The sequence below is a fragment of the Oncorhynchus masou genome, chromosome 33 (genome assembly GCF_036934945.1).
Source record: "Oncorhynchus masou masou isolate Uvic2021 chromosome 33, UVic_Omas_1.1, whole genome shotgun sequence".
In the NCBI taxonomy this organism is placed as follows: Eukaryota; Metazoa; Chordata; class Actinopteri; order Salmoniformes; family Salmonidae; genus Oncorhynchus; species Oncorhynchus masou.
Window position 1 is genome coordinate 4,036,076 of NC_088244.1, and position 14,422 is coordinate 4,050,497.

A 14,422-nucleotide genomic window follows, 5' to 3' on the forward strand; every position below is an offset into this window, starting at 1 on the left:
TCCCACTCCACCCAGTCTCCTTTCTACAGCCTCCCACTCCACCCAGTCTCCTTTCTACAGCCTCCCACTCCACCCAGTCTCCTTTCTACAGCCTCCCACTCCACCCAGTCTCCTTTCTACAGCCTCCCACTCCACCCAGTCTCCTTTCTACAGCCTCCCACTCCCCCAGTCTCCTTTCTACAGCCTCCCACTCCACCCAGTCTCCTTTCTCCAGCCTCCCACTCCACCCAGTCTCCTTTCTACAGCCTCCCACTCCACCCAGTCTCCTTTCTACAGCCTCCCACTCCACCCAGTCTCCTATCTTCAGCCTCCAATCCCTCCCATCCCTCCCAGTCTCCTTTCTACAGCCTCCCACTCCACCCAGTCTCCTTTCTACAGCCTCCCACTCCACCCAGTCTCCTTTCTACAGCCTCCCACTCCCCCAGTCTCCTATCTTCAGCCTCCAATCCCTCCCATCCCTCCCAGTCTCCTTTCTACAGCCTCCCACTCCACCCAGTCTCCTTTCTACAGCCTCCCACTCCACCCAGTCTCCTTTCTACAGCCTCCCACTCCACCCAGTCTCCTTTCTACAGCCTCCCACTCCACCCAGTCTCCTTTCTACAGCCTCCCACTCCACCCAGTCTCCTTTCTCCAGCCTCCCACTCCACCCAGTCTCCTTTCTACAGCCTCCCACTCCTCCCAGTCTCCTTTCTACAGCCTCCCACTCCACCCAGTCTCCTTTCTACAGCCTCCCACTCCACCCAGTCTCCTTTCTCCAGCCTCCCACTCCACCCAGTCTCCTTTCTACAGCCTCCCACTCCTCCCAGTCTCCTTTCTACAGCCTCCCACTCCACCCAGTCTCCTTTCTACAGCCTCCCACTCCACCCAGTCTCCTTTCTACAGCCTCCCACTCCCCCAGTCTCCTATCTTCAGCCTCCAATCCCTCCCACTCCACCCAGTCTCCTTTCTACAGCCTCCCACTCCACCCAGTCTCCTTTCTACAGCCTCCCACTCCACCCAGTCTCCTTTCTCCAGCCTCCCACTCCACCCAGTCTCCTTTCTCCAGCCTCCCACTCCACCCAGTCTCCTTTCTACAGCCTCCCACTCCACCCAGTCTCCTTTCTCCAGCCTCCCACTCCACCCAGTCTCCTTTCTACAGCCTCCCACTCCTCCCAGTCTCCTTTCTACAGCCTCCCACTCCACCCAGTCTCCTTTCTACAGCCTCCCACTCCACCCAGTCTCCTTTCTACAGCCTCCCACTCCACCCAGTCTCCTTTCTACAGCCTCCCACTCCACCCAGTCTCCTTTCTCCAGCCTCCCACTCCACCCAGTCTCCTTTCTCCAGCCTCCCACTCCACCCAGTCTCCTTTCTACAGCCTCCCACTCCACCCAGTCTCCTTTCTACAGCCTCCCACTCCACCCAGTCTCCTTTCTACAGCCTCCCACTCCACCCAGTCTCCTTTCTACAGCCTCCCACTCCACCCAGTCTCCTTTCTACAGCCTCCCACTCCCCCAGTCTCCTTTCTACAGCCTCCCACTCCACCCAGTCTCCTTTCTCCAGCCTCCCACTCCACCCAGTCTCCTTTCTACAGCCTCCCACTCCACCCAGTCTCCTTTCTACAGCCTCCCACTCCACCCAGTCTCCTATCTTCAGCCTCCAATCCCTCCCATCCCTCCCAGTCTCCTTTCTACAGCCTCCCACTCCACCCAGTCTCCTTTCTACAGCCTCCCACTCCACCCAGTCTCCTTTCTACAGCCTCCCACTCCCCCAGTCTCCTATCTTCAGCCTCCAATCCCTCCCACTCCACCCAGTCTCCTTTCTACAGCCTCCCACTCCACCCAGTCTCCTTTCTACAGCCTCCCACTCCACCCAGTCTCCTTTCTACAGCCTCCCACTCCACCCAGTCTCCTTTCTACAGCCTCCCACTCCACCCAGTCTCCTTTCTCCAGCCTCCCACTCCACCCAGTCTCCTTTCTACAGCCTCCCACTCCACCCAGTCTCCTTTCTACAGCCTCCCACTCCACCCAGTCTCCTTTCTCCAGCCTCCCACTCCACCCAGTCTCCTTTCTACAGCCTCTGACCTAATTCACTTAAGTTGGAGTTTAGGACATGTGTACATTGGTTTGCTGGTGTGTGGGGTATGTACACATTGTCTGGCTGTTGTGTGTGTGTGTGTGTGTGTGTGTGTGGTGTGTATTTTTTTGTGTGTGTATATGAGTGGCTGTTTCTATAGCAGTATTTGTGTCACTCACTGTGTGTGCCATCTCATTCAAAAAGTTGACTAAAGTTGATCATCCAAGCACCTGGATGATCATCAAGACTCTTGAAGGAATGTTCTATAGACAGATGATTCAAAAGTACAACTTATTGGACGACATGGGTCCCATTATTGGCGAAAACCAAACACTGCATTCCACAGTAAGAACCTCATACCAACGGTCAAGCATGGTGGTAGTGTGATGGTTTGGGGTTGCCTTGCTGCCTCAGGACCTGGATGGAATGGAAGGAACCATTAATTCTGCTCTGTATCAGATAATTCTACAGGAGAATGTCAGAACATCCGTCTGTGAGCTGAAGCACAGCTGGGTCATGCAGCAAGACAATGATACAAAACACACAATCAAGTCTACCAGAAAATGCCTAAAAAGCAATACATGTAAAGTGTTGGAATGGCCTAGTCAAAGTCCAGATCAAATCCCAATTGAGATGTTGTTGCAGGACTTGAAACGAGCAGTTGATGCTTGAAAACCCTCAAATGTCGCTGAGTTAAAGTAGTTCTGCATAGAAGAGTGGGTCAAAATTCATCCACAGCGACGTGAGAGACTGATCAACAACTACAGGAAGTGGTTGGTTGGTCAATAACTACAGGAAGTGTTTGGTTGGAGTCATTGCTGCTACAGTAAATTCCTCCACGGTGACGTGAGAGACTGATCAACAACTACAGGAAGTATCCAATTTGTAAGTCGCTCTGGATAAGAGCGTCTGCTAAATGACTTAAATGTAAATGTAAATGTATTTGGTTGGAGTCATTGCAGCTAAAGGTGGACGGATCAACAACTACAGGACGTGTTTGGTTGGAGTCATTTCAGCTAAAAGTGGACTGTGCAACAACTACAGGAAGTGTTTGGTTGGAGTCCTTGAAGCTAAAGTTGGACTGATCACCAACTACAGGAAGTGTTTGGAGTCCTTGAAGCTGAAGGTGGACTGATCACCAAATACAGGAAGTGTTTGGTTGGAGTCAATGCAGCTAAAGGTGGACTGATCAACAACTACAGGAAGTGGTTGGTTGGAGTCATTTCAGCTAAAGGTGGACTGATTAACAACTACAGGAAGTGGTTGGTTGGAGTCATTGCAGCTAAAGGTGGACTGATTAACAACTACAGGAAGTGGTTGGTTGGAGTCATTGCAGCTAAAGGTGGACTGATCAATAACTACAGGAAGTGTTTGTATGGAGTCATTGCAGCTAAAGGTGGACTGATTAACAACTACAGGAAGTGGTTGGTTGGAGTCATTTCAGCTAAAGGTGGACTGATCAACAAATACAGGAAGTGGTTGGTTGGAGTCATTTCAGCTAAAGGTGGACTGATTAACAACTACAGGAAGTGGTTGGTTGGAGTCATATCAGCTAAAGTTGGACTGATTAACAACTACAGGAAGTGGTTGGTCGGAGTCATTGCAGCTAAAGGTGGACTGATTAACAACTACAGGAAGTGTTTGGTTGGAGTCCTTGAAGCTAAAGGTGGACTGATTACCAACTACAGGAAGTGGTTGGAGTCATTGCAGCTAAAGGTGGACTGATTACCAACTACAGGAAGTGGTTGGAGTCATTGCAGCTAAAGGTGGACTGATTACCAACTACAGGAAGTGGTTGGAGTCATTGCAGCTAAAGGTGGACTGATTACCAATTACAGGAAGTGGTTGGAGTCATTGCAGCTAAAGGTGGACTGATTACCAACTACAGGAAGTGGTTGGATGGAGTCATTGCAGCTAAAGGTGGACAGATTACCAACTCCAGGAAGTGGTTGGATGGAGTCATTGCAGCTAAAGTTTGACTGATCAACAACTACAGGAAGTGGTTGGATGGAGTCATTGCAGCTAAAGGTGGACTGATTACCAACTACAGGAAGTGGTTGGAGTCATTGCAGCTAAAGGTGGACTGATTACCAACTACAGGAAGTGGTTGCATGGAGTCATTGCAGCTAAAGGTGGACTGATTACCAACTACAGGAAGTGGTTGCATGGAGTCATTGCAGCTAAAGGTGGACTGATTACCAACTACAGGAAGTGGTTGGATGGAGTCATTGCAGCTAAAGGTGGACTGATTACCAACTACAGGAAGTGGTTGGAGTCATTGCAGCTAAAGGTGGACTGATTACCAACTACAGGAAGTGGTTGGATGGAGTCATTGCAGCTAAAGGTGGACTGATCAACAACTACAGGAAGTGGTTGGATGGAGTCATTGCAGCTAAAGGTGGACTGATTAACAGCTACAGGAAGTGGTTGGTTGGAGTCATTGCAGCTAAAGGTGGACTGATCAACAACTACAGGAAGTGGTTGGATGGAGTCATTGCAGCTAAAGGTGGACTGATCAACAACTACAGGAAGTGGTTGGATGGAGTCATTGCAGCTAAAGGTGGACTGATTAACAGCTACAGGAAGTGGTTGGTTGGAGTCATTGCAGCTAAAGGTGGACTGTTCAACAACTACAGGAAGTGGTTGGTTGGATTCATTGCAGCTAAAGGTGGACTGATAAACAACTACAGGAAGTGGTTGGATGGAGTCATTTCAGCTAAAGGTGGACTGATTACCAACTACAGGAAGTGGTTGGATGGAGTCATTGCAGCTAAAGGTGGCACAACCAGTTATTGAGTGTAAGGGGCAAATACTTTTTCACTGAGCGGTTTCCTTCCTCTCTGGGAGCCGAGTTAGGAAGGACGCCTGAATCTTTGCAGTGGCTGGTTGTATTGATACATCATCTGTCACTCCCTGGCCATAGAGAGGTTTTTATTCTCTATTTTGGTTAGGCCAGGGTGTGACTAGGGTGGGCATTCTAGTTTCTTTATTTCTATGTTTTCTATTTCTTTGTGTTTGGCCGGGTTTGGTTCTCAAACAGAGGCAGCTGTCTATTGTTGTCTACACCACCGTGACCGTGAAAATGTACGCTCACCACGCTGCACCTTGGTCCTCTTCTCTGTCACGGCCGTGGAAAAAAGAGCTACCTAAGTATGGTTCTCAATCAGGTTTATTTAGTAAATATTTTCTTAACTATTTCTTGAAGAACATTGTTGGTCAATAAAATAACAATGGCGAGGCTAGATTCAGGGGGTACCAGTACCAAGTCAATTTTCAGGGATACAGGGTAATTGATTTAATTTGTTCATGTAGGTAGGGGTAAAGTTCATATGCATATATAATAAACACCCAGTAGCAGCAGTGTAAAAACAAAGGGAAGGGTATCAGTGTAAATAGTCCGGTGGCCGTTTGATGAATTGTTCAGCAGTCTTATAGCTTGGGGGTAGAAGCTGTTAAAGAGCCTTGTGGACCTAGACGTGGTGCTCCGGTACCTCTTGCCGTGCAGTAGCAGAGAGAACAGTCTACGATTTGGGTGACTGGAGTCGTTGACAATTTTTTGGGGGCCTTCCTCTGTCACCACCTAGTATAGAGGTCCTTGGTGGCAGGAAGCTTGGCCCCAGTGATGTCTTGATCAGTACTCATTACCCTCTGTAGCACCTAACTCTCAGATGTTGAGCAGATAACATACCAGGTGGTGATGCAACCACCTCCACGACAGCCCCGTTGTGTTAATGGGGGGTGTGTTCGGCCCTCCCTTTCCTGTAGTCCACGATTATCTCCTTTGTCTTGCTCACATTGAGGGAGAGGTTGTTATTCTGGCACCACACTGCCAGGTCTCTGACCTCCTCCCTATAGGCTGTCTCATCGTTGAGGAAGAGGTTGTTATTCTGGCATCACACTGCCAGGTCTCTGACCTCCTCCCTATAGGCTGTCTCATCGTTGAGGGAGAGGTTGTTATTCTGGCATCACACTGCCAGGTCTCTGACCTCCTCCCTATAGGCTGTCTCATCGTTGTCGATGATCAGGCCTTGCTGACGACACCGTTGTGTCGTCAGCAAACTTAATGATGGGGTTGGAGTCATGTTTGGCCACACAGTCGTGGGTGAACAGGGAGTACAGGCTACCGACATGAGTGCTACGGGGCGGTAATCATTTAGGCAGGTTTCCTTCCCTTCCCTGGGCACAGGGACTATGGTTGGTCTCTTTGAAACATGTAGGTATTACAGACTCAGCCAGGGAGAGGTTGAAAACGTCAGTGAAGACACTTGCCAGTTGGTCCTGGTAATCCGTCTGGCCCCGCGGCTATGTGAATATTGACCTGTTTAAAGGTCTTGCTCACATCGGCTACAAAGAGTGTGATCACACAGTTGTCTGGAACAGCTGGTGCTCTCATGCTATCAAAGGGCTTTCCAAGAGTCCAATCTGCAGAGTAGAGAGAGGAAAGGGGGAAAGGTATTTATGGGGGTCATAAAGCTCATCCAACAGGGCAACCTCGTGACAATGGGGACGTTGCGACAACATCGCTGTCCAGTTTTCTGTGAGATAGGAGCAAAACATACAGAGAACCAACCATACAGAGAACGTGGTTGCTATGTTCTAAGAATATAAGATATTTATGATCGAGCCACGTTAAATGAGAACATTACCATGTCATAATGACATTCACATATAAATTGCTAAGAATGTTAATGTGGGCTGACTCCTCTAAAGAGTCTCAGGCCACCAGCACCAATGACGAACACCAAAACAACTGTCTCGATACGGAACATCTCCAGGGAATGTGCTTATTAGGCCCTGTCCAGAATAACCCCTAGCCCCTCCTCCCCAGTATAGTTAGGCCCTGTCCAGAATAACCCCTAGCCCCTCCTCCCCAGTATAGTTAGGCCCTGTCCTGAAGAAACCCTAACCCCTCCTCCCCAGTATAGTTAGACCCTGTCCAGAATAACCCCTAGCCCCTCCTCCCCAGTATAGTTAGGCCCTGTCCAGAATAACCCCTAGCCCCTCCTCCCCAGTATAGTTAGGCCCTGTCCAGAATAACCCCTAGCCCCTCCTCCCCAGTATAGTTAGGCCCTGTCCAGAATAACCCCTAGCCCCTCCTCCCCAGTATAGTTAGGCCCTGTCCAGAATAACCCCTAGCCCCTCCTCCCCAGTATAGTTAGGCCCTGTCCAGAATAACCCATAGCCCCTCCTCCCCAGTATAGTTAAGCCCTGTCCAGAATAACCCCTAGCCCCTCCTCCCCAATATAGTTAGGCCCTGTCCAGAATAACCCCTAACCCCTCCTCCCCAGCATAGTTAGGCCCTGAATAACCCCTAGCCCCTCCTCCCCAGTATAGTTAGGCCCTGTCCAGAATAACCCCTAGCCCCTCCTCCCCAGTATAGTTAAGCCCTGTCCAGAATAACCCCTAGCCCCTCCTCCCCAGTATAGTTAGGCCCTGTCCAGAATAACCCCTAGCCCCTCCTCCCCAGTATAGTTAGGCCCTGTCCAGAATAACCCCTAGCCCCTCCTCCCCAGTATAGTTAGGCCCTGTCCAGAATAACCCCTAGCCCCTCCTCCCCAGTATAGTTAGGCCCTGTCCAGAATAACCCCTAGCCCCTCCTCCCCAGTATAGTTAGGCCCTGTCCAGAATAACCCCTAGCCCCTCCTCCCCAGTATAGTTAGGCCCTGTCCAGAATAACCACTAGCCCCTCCTCCCCAGTATAGTTAGGCCCTGTCCTGAAGACACCCTAGCCCCTCCTCCCCAGTATAGTTAGGCCCTGTCCAGAATAACCCCTAGCCCCTCCTCCCCAGTATAGTTAGGCCCTGTCCTGAAGACACCCTAACCCCTCCTCCCCAGTATAGTTAGGCCCTGTCCAGAATAACCCCTAGCCCCTCCTCCCCAGTATAGTTAGGCCCTGTCCAGAATAACCCCTAGCCCCTCCTCCCCAGTATAGTTAGGCCCTGTCCAGAATAACCCCTAGCCCCTCCTCCCCAGTATAGATAGGCCCTGTCCTGAATAACCCCTAGCCCCTCCTCCCCAGTATAGTTAGGCCCTGTCCTGAAGAAACCCTAACCCCTCCTCCCCAGTATAGTTAGGCCCTGTCCAGAATAACCCCTAGCCCCTCCTCCCCAGTATAGTTAGGCCCTGTCCAGAATAACCCCTAGCTCCTCCTCCCCAGTATAGTTAGGCCCTGTCCTGAAGACACCCTAACCCCTCCCTCTTAGGCACTTGTGGAATTCTGTGTAAGAAACAAGCTGAATGCACATTTGAAGAAAATCTGATCTCTTATTAAAAGTACACTCAAGAAAATATTGTATTGATCATAGTGATTCAGGAGAATCATTAAAACAGGTCAATGTAGCGGGAAGAACGGAGTACCGGGATGGTCGCGGTGGTGTAGCGGGAAGAACGCAGTACCGGGATGGTCGCGGTGGTGTAGCGGGAAGAACACAAAACTGCGATGGTCGCGGTGGTGTAGCGGGAAGAACGGAGTACCAGGATGGTCGCGGTGGTGTAGCGGGAAGAATGGGAGTACCGGGATGGTCATGGTTGTGTAGCGGGAAGAATGGAAGTACCGGGATGGTCATGGTGGTGTAGCGGGAAGGATGGAGTACCGGGATGGTCATGGTGGTGAACTGTGAAGAATGGAGTACCGGGATGGTCATGGTGGCGTAGCGGGAAGAACGGAGTACATGGCAACATTAACATCTTACATTCTGAGAACATGGCAACATTAACATCATACATTCTGAGAACATGGCAACATTAACATCATACATTCTGAGAACATGGCAACATTAACATCTTACATTCTGAGAACATGGCAACATTAACATCATACATTCTGAGAACATGGCAACATTAACATCATACATTCTGAGAACATGGCAACATTAACATCATACATTCTGAGAACATGGCAACATTAACATCATACATTCTGAGAACATGGCAACATTAACATCTTACATTCTGAGAACATGGCAACATTAACATCTTACATTCTGAGAACATGGCAACATTAACATCATACATTCTGAGAACATGGCAACATTAACATCATACATTCTGAGAACATGGCAACATTAACATCATACATTCTGAGAACATGGCAACATTAACATCTTACATTCTGAGAACATGGCAACATTAACATCTTACATTCTGAGAACATGGCAACATTAACGTCTTACATTCACCCATACCACGACTACTTCCACCACCATTAAACTGTTATCACTACCACTACTATTTGGAATGATAAAAAACAATAATAATAGTAATAACAATAATAATAATCATATTTTACTGTTTACTATGCAGATGTTATTATCCAGTTTCCCTCAGGCTGTGGCAGACAGATACATATTTGGCTGCAAGAGGAGCCATTGCTCCTTCGCCCATGAGTATTCTTAGTTTTTCCTCTGGGTTTAATAAGTTGAAATGTAGAATAAATATTGTCATTTCTGTGAATAATGAATCTCTTTGTGAGGAATATTTATCACAGTAAAACAGAAAGTGCATTTCTGTCTCTACCTCCCCTGTCATGCAGTGACCACATTCACGCTCCTCTTTGGGTAGCCATGTCTTTTTATGTCTGCCGGTTTCTATTGCCAATCGGTGGTCACTCAGCCTGTACTTGGTAAGGATCTGTCTCTGCTTCGTATCTCTGACAGAGTAGAGATAAACAGCCAGTTCATATTCTCTGTTTCGGGTCCGATAGCAATTTGGGATTTTGTTCCATTTTTCCAGTGTTGTAAATAGGAGTCCTTTGATTGGTTCATGATTTTGCTTATTGGAATTATTTCTTTTGAAGCAGTGCTGGTGTCAGCTTGGTTGGTTGGGTCCAACACCAGCTGACTGATAGGGCTCGTTTCTGGGCTCAGCTTGGTGGGTGAGGTCCAACACCAGCTGACTGAGAGGGCTCGTTTCTGGGCTCAGCTTGGTTGGTTGGGTCCAACACCAGCTGACTGAGAGGGCTCGTTTCTGGGCTCAGCTTGGTTGGTTGGGTCCAACACCAGCTGACTGAGAGGGCTCGTTTCTGGGCTCAGCTTGGTTGGTTGGGTCCAACACCAGCTGACTGAGAGGGCTCGTTTCTGGGCTCAGCTTTGTTGGTGAGGTCCAACACCAGCTGACTGAGAGTGCTCGTTTCTGGGCTCAGCTTGGTTGGTGAGGTCCAACACCAGCTGACTGAGAGGGCTCATTTCTGGGCTCAGCTTGGTGGGTGAGGTCCAACACCAGCTGACTGAGAGGGCTCGTTTCTGGGATCAGCTTGGTGGGTGAGGTCCAACACCAGCTGACTGAGAGGGCTCGTTTCTGGGCTCAGCTTGGTTGGTTGGGTCCAACACCAGCTGACTGAGAGGGCTCGTTTCTGGGCTCAGCTTGGTTGGTGAGGTCCAACACCAGCTGACTGAGAGGGCTCGTTTCTGGGCTCAGCTTGGTGGGTGAGGTCCAACACCAGCTGACTGAGAGGGCTCGTTTCTGGGCTCAGCTCTTGGGTTTGAAGTGCTTTAAATTGCAGACTTGAATTTAGATGTAGCCTAAATTTTATGATTGTTTCTGTGTTTTCATTACTACTGGAAAGCGGCCCAATTCTGCCCTACATGCGTTAGTTGTATTTCTCTGGACTTGTAGAATTGTCCGACAGAATTCAGCATGTAGGGCTTCAATTGGATGTTTGTCCCACATTTTAAAGTCCAGTTTATTAAGTGGCCCCCAAACCTCACTTCCGTAAAGAGCTATTGGTAGGATTACACCGTCAAATATGTTGGTCAAAATTCTAATTGGGATGTTGATTTTGAATAATTTCATTTTTATTGCATACGATGCTCTGCGGAATTTTTCTTTGAGGACATTCACTACCATATTAAAGTTTCCCGATGCAGATATGGTCAGACCAAGGTAGGTGTAATTTTTAGTGTGTTCAATTATGGTTCATTATTATTTTCAGGGTGAATTTATATTTGTGTTTCTAACATCTGTTTTCTTTTTTCGGGGGGGGGGGGGGTGATCATGATTTTTGTTTTTTGAAATGTATTGCCAGGGAACAATTATGGCAGTATTGCTCTAGAATGTTCTGTTGAAGACCTTATTTGGTTGGTGATGGAAGTACCAAGTCATCAGCATATAGCAGGTATTTCACCTCTGTGTTAAATAGTGTGAGTCCTGGGGCTGCAGAATGGTCCAACATGTCTGATAATTCATTGATGTAAATGTTGAAAGAATTTGGACTCAAACTGCAGCCTTGTCTCACACCTCGACATTGTGAAAATAATGATGTCCTTTGGTTTTTGATTTTTATTGCACATTTGTTTTCTGTGTACATACATTTTATTAAGTCATACACTTTACCACCAAGCCCACTTTGGAGAATATTGCAGAATAGCCCTTCGTGCCAAATAGAATCAAATGCTTTTTTAAAACCGTGTTTATTAATTAGTATGTGTAAGGTGTAAATATGGTCAGTAGTGCAATGGTTGGAGAGAAAGATTTGAGGAAAATTTGACATTTAATTATTACATTTTTTTTCTTGAAGAAAGGTTTGAATTCTTGAATTCAAAATGCTACAGAAAATCTTTCCCAAGTTGCTGTTTATGCAAATTTTAGGGGAGATGAGCCCCTGGTTCCAGACATCAGGGAAGCAGCCAGAAGTTAAAACCAGGTTGAACAATTTAAGCACAGCATTTTGCAACTCAGGTGTGCTGTTTTTCAACATTTCATTTCTGATGTTGTCTGGACCACGAGCCTTCTTTGTTTTTATAGATTTTAGCTTTTCACTTACATCTTGTTGGGTTATTGGGTAATTGGGGCGGCAGAGTAGCCTAGTGGTTAGAGTGTTGGACCGAAAGGTTGCAAGTTCGAATCCCCGAGCTGACAAGGTACACATCTGTCGTTCTGCCCCTGAACAAGGCAGTTAACCCACTGTTCCTAGGCCGTCATTGAAAATAAGAATTTGTTCTTAACTGACCTGCCTAGTTAAATAATCAATTCAATCTAGCGGATTTTGGTGGTTTTTAAAGACTCATTCAAGGATGTTCCATTTTTCTTTAATTTCTAATTGGTTCTGTTGTAAGTCTTTATGTGGAATGTTTTTGTTTAGACTATCGAAATAAGTTTTCCAAATTCCTTCATCTTGTATCTCCTACACACACACACACACACACACACACACACACACACACACACACACACACACACACACACACACACACACACACACACACACACACACACACACACACACACACACACACACATACAATACAATACAATACAATACAACCCAGTGTGTGCAGTGCTGATAGCATTGAGTGAGAGGTTAACTCACCACATCAGATGAATGTTCCCATGGTTACTCTCGTTATATCCCACTCCTCAAGTTGCATCAAACAATCTATCTCGTTTTGTACCAGGGAATTTCTCTGTCTCATTTTGATGGCTAAAGATAATGGTGGGTCAGGAAATGAATACGAGGCGGAGATAAGCAGCAATGTTTACAGCAAGTTGGAGTATTTTTTAGGGGAGAAAATGAAAATAGAAGTAGTAGAAAATCAACAGACTAAATATGCTCCTACCTCCTTTGTTGAGCTCTGGGAATACGTGGTACAATGCACGGAGCTAGAACACTTCAGTACTCTGCTCACGTCTTCACATGTATTGTGAAAGTCCATGTGTGTGTGTGTGTGTGTGTGTGTGTGTGTGTGTGTGTGTGTGTGTGTGTGTGTGTGTGTGTAGCCATTTGATTAACTGTTCAGCAGTCTGGTGGCTCGGGGGTAGAAGCTGTTCAGCAGTCTGGTGGCTTCATGGTAGAAGCTGTTCAGCAGTCTGGTGGCTTCATGGTAGAAGCTGTTCAGCAGTCTGGTGGCTTCATGGTAGAAGCTGTTCAGCAGTCTGGTGGCTCGGGGGTAGAAGCTGCTCAGCAGTCTGGTGGCTCGGGGGTAGAAGCTGCTCAGCAGTCTGATGGCTCGGGGGTAGAAGCTGTTCAGCAGTCTGATTGCTTGGGGGTAGAAGCTGTTCAGCAGTCTGGTGGCTCGGGGGTAGAAGCTGCTCAGCAGTCTGATGGCTCGGGGGTAGAAGCTGTTCAGCAGTCTGATGGCTTGGGGGTAGAAGCTGTTCAGCAGTCTGATGGCTTGGGGGTAGAAGCTGCTCAGCAGTCTGGTGGCTCGGGGGTAGAAGCTGCTCAGCAGTCTGATGGCTCGGGGGTAGAAGCTTTTCAGCAGTCTGATGGCTTGGGGGTAGAAGCTGTTCAGCAGTCTGATGGCTTGGGGGTAGAAGCTGTTCAGCAGTCTGATGGCTTGGGGGTAGAAGCTGTTCAGCAGTCTGATGGCTTGGGGGTAGAAGCTGTTCAGCAGTCTGATGGCTTGGGGGTAGAAGCTGTTCAACAGTCTTATGGCTTGGGGGTAGAAGCTGTTCAGCAGTCTGATGGCTTGGGGGTAGAAGCTGTTCAGCAGTCTGATGGCTCGGGGGTAGAAGCTGCTCAGCAGTCTGATGGCTCGGGGGTAGAAGCTGTTCAGCAGTCTGATGGCTCGGGGGTAGAAGCTGTTCAGCAGTCTGATGGCTCGGGGGTAGAAGCTGCTCAGCAGTCTGATGGCTCGGGGGTAGAAGCTGCTCAGCAGTCTGATGGCTTGGGGGTAGAAGCTGCTCAGCAGTCTCATGGCTCGGGGGTAGAAGCTGTTCAGGGGCCTTTTGGACCTAGACTCCCGCTTGCCATGCGGTAGCAGAGAGTTTTTTGTGGGCTTTCCTCTGGCACCGCCTACTATATAGGTCCTAGATGGCAGTAAGCTTGACCCCAGTGATGTACTGGGCCGTATGCATTACCCTCTGTAGCGCCTTACGGTCGGATGCAGAGCAAGTTGCCATACTAGGCGGTGATGCAACCGGCCAGGATGCTCTCGATGGTGCAGCTGTAGAACTTTTTGAAGATCTGCAATATCTTTTCAGCATCTTGAGGGGGAAGAGGCATTGTCGTGGACATCGAGGAACTTGAAGCTCTCATCCCGCTCTCATCCCGCCCCACTACAACCCCATCGAGGTGGATGGGGGCGTACTCCATCTCCTTTGTCTTGCTTACGTTGAGAGAGAGGTTGTTGTCCTGACACCACACTGCCAGGTCTCTGACCTCCTCCTTATAGGCTGCCTGATCGTCGTCGGTGATAAACTTAATGAGGAGAATGAGAGAGAGAGGGACACAAAGAGAGAGAGAGAGAGACAGAGAGAAAGAGAGAGGGACACAGAGAGAGAGAGAGAGACAGAGAGAGAGAGAGAGAGGGACACAGAGAGAGAGAGAGAGGGGGACACAGAGAGAGAGAGGGACACAGAGAGAGAGAGAGAGAGAAAGAGAGAGAGGGACACAGAGAGAGAGAGAAAGAGAGAGGGACACAGAGAGAGAGA